The sequence below is a fragment of the Mesocricetus auratus genome, unplaced genomic scaffold (genome assembly GCF_017639785.1).
Source record: "Mesocricetus auratus isolate SY011 unplaced genomic scaffold, BCM_Maur_2.0 Super-Scaffold_100024, whole genome shotgun sequence".
NCBI lineage: Eukaryota > Metazoa > Chordata > Mammalia > Rodentia > Cricetidae > Mesocricetus > Mesocricetus auratus.
Window position 1 is genome coordinate 31,315,121 of NW_024429205.1, and position 8,984 is coordinate 31,324,104.

General features: G+C 41.8%; 1 long non-coding RNA gene across 2 annotated transcripts; it reads left to right on the top strand.

The window, feature by feature from the left end:
* The first annotated feature begins 262 nt into the window (after positions 1-262).
* LOC121133823 lies at positions 263-7,755 on the top strand. 2 transcript variants are annotated; one of them, XR_005870821.1, is made up of 3 exons: positions 263-2,455; positions 3,115-4,713; positions 6,875-7,755. It is a non-coding gene; the product is annotated as an uncharacterized LOC121133823 (long non-coding RNA). The 2 variants fall into 2 exon arrangements; XR_005870820.1 differs by having other exon boundaries at positions 263-4,713.
* Positions 7,756-8,984: the final 1,229 nt, after the last annotated feature.

Below are 8,984 nucleotides of genomic sequence, written 5' to 3' on the forward strand. Positions count from 1 at the left end.
TTTCTTTCTTTTCTATCTGTGTGCCTTTTATTTCTTTCTCTTGTTACATTGTTAGAGCTAATATTTTGAGCAAGATATTGAATAGAAGAGGGTGAGGTAGCATCATCTGTTCCTGATTTTAGAGACAATACTTTCCTTCTATGGCTATGACTACCAGCCTGAATTGGATTCTGCTTGTTTGTATTTTAAGATTCTTGGCCATTTTTATTAGTGATATTTTAAAATTTTCATGTGGCATTTTACCTCTTTCCTCTTCCTTCCAGACAGTACAGTGCCCTGCAACCACAAAGCTGTCCAGTGTGATTTATTACAGCCAGAGTTTTGTCATCTCTTCTTGCCAAGGTGATTCTGTAGGAGGACTGCCCAGAGTGTAACCTCTCCACATGCTGTATGGATCCAAATCTTCATATGTACCTTCAGGTCAGACTCAAACCCAAGATAAATCTGTTCTGCACTTACATTTACTGAGTCCTGATGGTGTGCTAAGAGCCGGTAATAAAAATAGAGCCAATAATTCCTGATATTTTAAGCTTTTGTAATTTCAGACATACTACATTATTGACTCTGAGATGCAATCAATATTTTACATTTTATTTTATGCACCACTGAGAAAAAATGCCTGCACGTTAATCTATGATAGTCTGTCAATTGTAAGCCCCATTCAAATCCCAGAGATGGTAACATGTAGATGCACATTTTAAGAGTGATTAAATGCATCATTGGCTCATTTGGTCCTCTACTCAGCTCTACAAAGCAAGTATTAATATAGACCTATTTCAAGAATAGGAAACTAGAGGTATATTAAATGACTTATATACAGTGAGTAGAGCCAATAGTTAAACCTAGACAGACAGATCTAGGCTTGTTCACCTTCCACAGTCTTTCCCCTCTCCCCCATTCTGAGTCTGATATTATATCCCCCTTTTCCCACAGCCTGACCCCTGAGCTGCTTCCCTGGTTTAGAAACTCTTTTCTGGAGCTTTTCTGTATGAGCCTTCACTAGTCTTGGATGTCTGAAAATTACAATAGCAACATAAGCAGGAGCAATACTTGGAATTGTGGGACCTAGGCCAACATCAGAGTCTAGATGACAAAAATGTTCAAGCGTTGGCTTGAATGAATCTTTACCAACTATTCCAGATAAGTTTTATACATTTGTTTGCAATTTGAGTACCTTCCAGGACTAACTGGCCAGTTGGGGATGCTAAATGGTGAGTCCCTAAACATCAACAAGAGGAAACTAAGTAACCCGAGAAGAAATGTCGGCACTGTGCATGTTCTGCGGCCAAAGTGCTGTATATTTCAAAGCTGGCTTCTGCTATGTTGGGTGGGTATGTGCAGGTTACTTAAGCCCTCTGCTTTTGTTCCTTCATCTGTGAAGCTAGGATATCTGTGGTTGAATTTCACAGGGTAGTTGCATACACACAATGATGAGTGCATTTTTTTTGTAGCTGGTATCTGATAAGTATCATCTATCACTAGCCCTTTTGTGTGGCAGATTCCAAAGTCTATGACTGCTTGTCACAGACCCTTCCTGATTCTTAGTACCCCATTAGTCATTTCCCCCAGAACTGGAGGTCCTAATTGTAAATGCCTCACATTGAATACCTTGAACTGCTACTTGGAAGTAAAAACATCACAGGGTTTCAAATTTTGTCTGTAATATTTAAGGTCTGACATTGGTATATCCTTGGATCATTTCAAAAGCTATCTCACAAAACCTGCTATTTATAACCTGTGCACTTGGCATTATGGTACCAATCATGATTTATTTGCAAGGAGACAGGTTCATACTATTCTTAAGCTTATGGCTAGATCAGGGTTTCCCACTGCTTTCAAAACTAGCTGGACATCTTGCCAGTTGTGCTCAGGTTGTTCTGTATATTGCAGGATGGTTTACAACATCCCTGAACTCCATTCTTAGTTTCCAAAAGTGTGTTCCACCCTCTACCTGGTGTGGAAATTAACCACACTTCCTGACAGTTCCAAAATCCCTAGTTGAGAATCACTATGCTAGATGAATGCCAGCTCCATAGGAGCCTGGATGTGTCTCCCTGGTGCACGCTGCAGCTTGCAGGGCCTAGAGGAGTAGCAGGTACATTGCAGGGACTTAATATTTGCAAAATGATCAAATAACCCCAAATCATGACAGTTGTCTGTTGAAAAAAAATGAACTAAAAGATCTCGTTTCTAAAATCCTTTTCACTTTCTAAATTAAGCTGCAGTGCCTTAGCCCTTTATGGTGTGGCTCTAAGTCACCCCCTGCCTCCCCACTTGCATTCCCCTTTGGATTCAGGTGGTCTCCAAAGACTCATTTCACTGTGTTTATTTTTGCAAAACAAACTCAACTAGTGATGAGAAAACTCACTAGCCGGCTGCATTCCTCCTGCTCTTGGAGATCCATTGGGAGAACTCTCAAGCAAATATTTCAGTCATCAAAGTGACTACAAACAAGGTAAACCCTACATAAATAAGAGATGATAACACCTTATCACACAAGAATAAAGCTGGCTCTTATCCTTGCCAACATAGACTTGAAGTGTCACAGCGATGACTGAGGTTAAAAGGGAGCCTGGCATCAAAGGAGTCTCTGTGTTTGTCCCTCTTATCTGTCTTGAGACAGAGGGGATAGGGATAACTCAGAATCCTCAGTGTATCCCTGGTCTCTAGAAACCTCACCCATATCTCCTCCTATCCTTCCTGGCCTCAGCCATGTTTCCAGGGGGTCCCAGTGTATAGATGGGGGAGAGCTGTTACAATTGACCAGTAAGGAAAAGAGCATGTGTGGTTTTCCCAGCAGGGATGGTTCTTGTTCAAACTTTGGTTTTACATTTGTTTTGGTTTTTGAATTTGAAGGAGAGCTAGAAAACAGGAAAGCGTGTCATTTTAATTGTTTCTTATCTAATTAAAATGAAGCCTTAAGATAAAATTCAAGGTTAGAGAAAACATGGGCTCATAGATCAGGACCCAGGTTCCAGTCCATACCTCTCTCCTCCCTCTCTCCCTTTCCTCCTTTCTCTCAGGCTCTCCCTTCCCCCTTGTAATTGGGTAATCTTGAACAAGTTTATGCAGCTTTCTCATTCTTGTTTTTTTCTCCTGTTGCAACAACCCCAGACCATTAAAACAGATACTGCTTGCCAAGCACAGTATCAGGAGCCATGCACACAGGAAGACTGCTGTTCTTCTCTTCCTTTTTGTCATCAGTGATGAACATGACCTCTTGTGAAAACAGCTGGAGGGTTTCCTCTGAAGACTATCTGGCATCCCCAGAACATGTAAAGCAATGTCAAACCCAGGGTCAAAATACCCTTGGTTTTGAAGGGAAGCTGACATGCTGCTCAATGCAAGGTTGGAAGTAGGGCTATTACTTGGCAAAGACTGAGTTTTCCCTTAAGGTTACATGCACTATGTGTCCCTTGTATGGCTACCTCTTTCTGGGTCTCCATTTTACCAACTATATAAAGAGAATGAAAGCTGTTTATGTATAAATTATCTTTTTTCTAACATTCTGTTGTTGTGCTTCAGAATGGAGCTCTATGCACTGATAGAATGTGTCAACAGGTATGGAGCCCTCAGTCAGGTTATATGTTGAGTTATATAAATGTGTCTGATGGAGGTCCTAAACACTGGAACTGTGGCTATGGTGATGGAGTCCCTGATGGTTTTCTAAGCTTTCATTTTAATATGTTTGAATTCAAGTGTAATTAACCAAAGTGGCTAGTGATTGTTATGGTAGACCCCCAAATTCCAGTATCCACACTCAAGATTGGAGCCACTGTCTCCAGATTACAACCATCTCATTGAAATAGGTGGCATTACAAGGATGTGACAAGAGCATTTCTAACACCAGCAATCTTTGATAGCTGTAGACTCAAGCATCTTGTTACATCATGGCTGTTTCGGTGTCTTCCACAGTGCACAAGACATAGTTGGTGGCCAACAACACATCATTGACAATGTTTTCTATTGTCATCTTTCATAGGCCTCAAATTTCCCCTATGAGAAAATAATTCGGGCAGCTTTTGCATTTGCTGTCCATAATTTATCACCCTGGGAATTGGCATTGAAATAAAAAATTCAAAAATACCATGATTGTAGAGGAGAAGTTAAAGTCTATAAACCAACAAGGGCTTTTTTTCTGTGTAGGCTTTTTTATTTTTCTCTTTATCCTTTATCTCTGTTTTTATTTCTGTTGTTTGTTTATTTGAGACCTATATGTTGTACGTAGCTGAGGATAACCTTGAAGTCTTCATCCCCCTGTCTCTACCTATACTGGCTGGTTTTGTGGGTCGACTTAACTCCAGCTAGAGTAATCAGAGGAAGGAGGCTCAGCTGAGGAAATGCCTCAGTGAGATCCAGTTGTAAGGCATTTTATCATTTAGTGATCAATTGGGGAGGGCACTGACCATGGTGGGTGAAGCTATCCCTGGGTTGTTGGTCCTGGGTTCTGTAATAAGGTGGGTTCAACAAGACATGTGGAGCAAACCAGTAAGCATATCCCCTCCATGGCCTCTGCATCAGCGTTAAACAGAAATATTAAAGTGTAAGCCAAATAAACCCTTTCCTCTGCAACTTGTGTTTCAGTCATGGTGTTTTGTAGCAGCAATAGGAAACCATAACTAAGAAACATCATCTCCAGTGCTGGAATTACAGGTGTTTAGCGGTACACTTGGCTGTGTATTATTGCATGATGTCTGTTCTCTATGTATTCAGGTGAGTGTGTCTTATCTCACTGGTGTGTTTGAGCATGAATATATGTGCAATGGCTTGTTACAGCCAGGATTCATATGACAAGGCTAATAATAAGTCACAATAAAATCATCTCTACCAATTATCTTCCATGTGACCATTGAGCAGCTACTCAATGTTTTGAAAAGCTCTTTCTTTGAAATCTGCACAGTGTAAGAACTGTATCTTAGTGGTAATTAACTAAAATTTTCTAAGTAACCAATTCAATAGCCTGGCATATGATTAACGCTTGTTAAGCACTTGATAAACACCATAAGAGAGCTTTAATTATATAGTGTATATATCATATATGTGTATTGTATTTTCTGAGTAAATGCATGGCTAATACTCCTTTTAATTCTCATGACAATATGTCTGCTCTGTAGTCTATTGTCTCCATTAAACAGATATGGAAATGGCTTGAAATATCTAAAGGTCTTGACTGAGTTCAGTCAACCACATAAGCATTGAAGAATAATAGTGATGACAATATTGTGAACTAATAGAAAAAGATAATTGAAAATGTGCTCAGCCTCAACTTCAAATCCAGTCTCCCTCCATGCACCCTGCCACCGACCATTGTCCCTAAGACCCCTGGAGCCATAAAGTCCCAAAGTAGCCAGATATTTGCCCAATAATTTCCCATTTTTTCTCTCTTAGCAGCTAATTCAGCAGGCTTATTAAGGCTCCAGGCTTAGAGCCAGCTAGAACCCTCTGAAAACAAGGTTGTGGGTGGGGGAGTAGGGAGTGTGTTCTTGCCCCCTCTCCATGTCTAAGATATATACCGCAGATGGATGAAATTAGTCCATGAGCCTGGGAGACTGGTCCAGGCTTATGTGGAATATCAGAGGCTAGGATGTTTACTCTCTAAAAGTAAATAAAGAGTAACAAAGGGAAGCTGGACAGATAGCTCAGTTGGCAAAGTGCTTGCCATGCAAGCGTGAGGATATGAGTTCAATATTTAGAGCCCACATACCAGACCCAGGTGTGGCAGTGTGCCCTTGTAATGCAGGCGCTGCAGAGGTGAATGCAAGTGACTGTCTGGGGCTCATGAGCTAGCTGGACTAGCTGAATCAGCACGTTCCAGTAAATGAGGAACCGCACCTGAGGTTGCCCTCTTGCATTTGCACATGTGTGCACATATACACACACACGTGTGTGTGTGTGTGTGCATGTACACACACATGCTCACCTGCCTACTTGAACATGCATTCCCATATGTACACAAAAACAAAACAGGAACATAGTGGTAGCAACAGACACCTCTGCAATGAGCTCCACTTGGCTTGTGCCCTCATCCTTTCCCACTCCTGGTGTGTAGGTGGTTGGGAAGTTGGCTTCATAAAGAACAAAACTTATTAGTGTGAAAGAATCCAGAGCCACAACAGCAGTATCAGAACCACAAATCCTTGTCCATCAAAAACAGCCTGCAAAGCTTTCAGGTGCTATTTGGGGTCACAGGAGACATCATACTTCTCATAAAATCTAAGTGCTGGGCCTGGAGAGATGGCTCTGCAGTTAAGAGCACTCACTGCACTTCCAGAGGATACGAGTTCAGTTCCCAGAACCCATATGGATGCTCACAACCTTCTGTAACTCCAATCTTGGGGGATGCAGCAAGCATTCCCCACCCCCAGCCTCCATGATGTTGCATGCACATGGTGCCGGGACAGACATGCAGGCAAAGCAATCATACACATAAAATAAAAACAAGTAACTAAAAAAATCTGAAGGTTTCTGAGCAGACTGTCTAACATGATAATGTCTCAAGCTCTGGACCAAAACTGTGAGAAACAGGTATGCAGGAAGTGGGTACCTGAAAGAGTCTTCCTGGGGCCCCAGCATCTGCTGTTTGCTTCTGGGTCAGAAGAAGAGCTGGGAATGCAGTCCAGTGGTCAGTCACTTAACTAACATGGTTGACAACCTGGTTTCCAAGCCCAGCTCTGTAGCAAAACATAGCTGGAGTTTAGGCTCCAATCCCTGCTTAGAGGTCTTAGCAAGGTTATTTAATTTTCTCTTTGGTTTTCCATTTCTGAAAAGAAGATGATAATGCTGATACTGATATGACAATTAAGGGCAGATTATAGAAATATTTAAGAGGTACCCATCATAAAGTAACGTTCTTATTATTGTTTTGTTTATACAGAGTGCTTTTGTGTAAATTATATGCTGTGATTGGTCTCATGGCCATTCCTCAGTCTACCAATGAAGCCTCAGAAGAAGATACACCACCTCCTACATCCCTCAAGTGGAAGAACCCCCGATGATTTAGTGAGAGTCCACAGTGTGGTGCTGAGCTCTGGACTGAAGCAGATCACACCTTCTGTCTATCCAGCTGTGACTATTTGCATCTTTTTTATTCAGACTGAGGCAAGGAGGCACACTCTGGGAATTTCTGTTTTCGAGCATTGGCAAAAAGCCGCACTGAGGGTGCAACGCCAATCCACAACCAGTCTGCTACCTTCTGATAGGAAACCTCCATAATACAATAACATATGTTCAGAGCACTGTAACTGGGTGGGGCAGAGGAGCTCAAGATAAGGCATGCTGGTTCAAATCCTGGCTCTAATGCTCCCTGGATATTGGTTTTCTCTCATGAATTCCTGGGGTTGGGGGACGGTTTGTTTCGTTGCTTTACTGGGGAAGGAATCTATGCGGCCTACTACTGAACTATATCCTAAGGTCTTTTCACTTTTAAAATCTTGGACAGAGGTGCCTTACTGATTCACTCAAAATGTCACCAAAATTGTACTAGCCAGTGGGGACTTTGAACTCATGATTCTGCTTCTGCTGTCTGAGTAGCTGGAATAACATCTTGCCTTGCCAGTGTACTTAAAGAGGTGGCCACACCCTTTGGGCAAGGTTTCAGGTGCTTTAAGGTAGAGTAGCTGGGAGTGATTGTGCTCTTTTGGGTCACAGAAAGCATCAGAAGTGTAGAGACTGCATCTTCTGGAGCATGAAGGCCGCAATGGTTATTTATTCTTATCTGTGTAAGTTATTCCCCAATAAATCACCTATTTATCATTATCTTGGCGTCCTGCACCAGGTCCATAGCTACAGATTTGTTTTAGCCTTTAAGAGAATAGTGTTTATCCATGTACCAGGGATGTTTTATCAGCTACAGGTTTTGGTCATAGTTGCAAAAACTGGTTGTTGGTCCTTTGAATGCAGTCAGGGAACAGAAGTTTTTCTCAGGATGGTGGGAGGCAGGCTGAACAAACACTTACTTAACACCCTGGCTTCTCCAATGGAAAGCACAATCTTCCTGAGGGTTATATTAGGATCTTCCAGGGCTCAGCAGTTAAGAACACTTGTTCCTTTTGCCGAGGACCTGGCTTCTATTTTCAGCACCCCTGTGGTAGCCCACACTATCTGTAATTCCTGTTCCAGGAAATCAATGCCTCTTCTGACCTCTGCAGGCACCAGGCATACATACAGCATATATGCATTAAATCAAGATGCTCATACACAAAATAAGATTAAACCTAAAACAAACAAACGTAAAAATTAAGGATCTTCCTAAGAAGCAGGACCAATAGGTGATATTTCTGTAACTGTGGTGTTTGCTTCAAATTGTCAGCTTGATACAACCTAGTACCACCTGGGAAGACAGCCTGGGTTAGGCGTCCTGGACTGGCTTGGCTTGTAGACATACCTGCTGGGGGTTTCCTTAATTATTTAGGAAGAGGTGGGGAGACCCACCTTGGATGTGAGCGGCACTATTTCATGAGCAGGACTCTGAGTGATCAAAGGGTGAATAACCATGCTCTCATTGATTACCTTTGCTCTTGATGGGATCTGACATGACTCTTCAGGTTCCTGTCTTGACTTCCTCACAGTGATGGACTGTAAATGAATATTGTAAGGACAAAAACACTTTCTCCTCTAAGTTGAGTTTTCTCAGGGTGTTTTTTTTATCAGAACAACAGAAATGAAACTAGGACACTGTGCTATCTACATCTATCTACATTCTGTATATGTCATCTATATCTATAGCCATCCATATGCATTTCTGTATCCATGTTCACATCTATATCTATGCCTATTATGGGAATTGGTTGATGCAATTATGGAACCATGGTGTCTCTCATCCTACTGTCAACAAGTGAAAGACTCAGGAGAGCTGATCGTGAGGCGTTAGTTGGAGTCCAAGGTCTCAAGAACCAATGAAGCTAATGGTGTAAGAAATAGTACAAATGCAGGAATAAACACATAAACCAACTCAAAAGGTGCCAGACAGAGAAAGAAAATTCTCC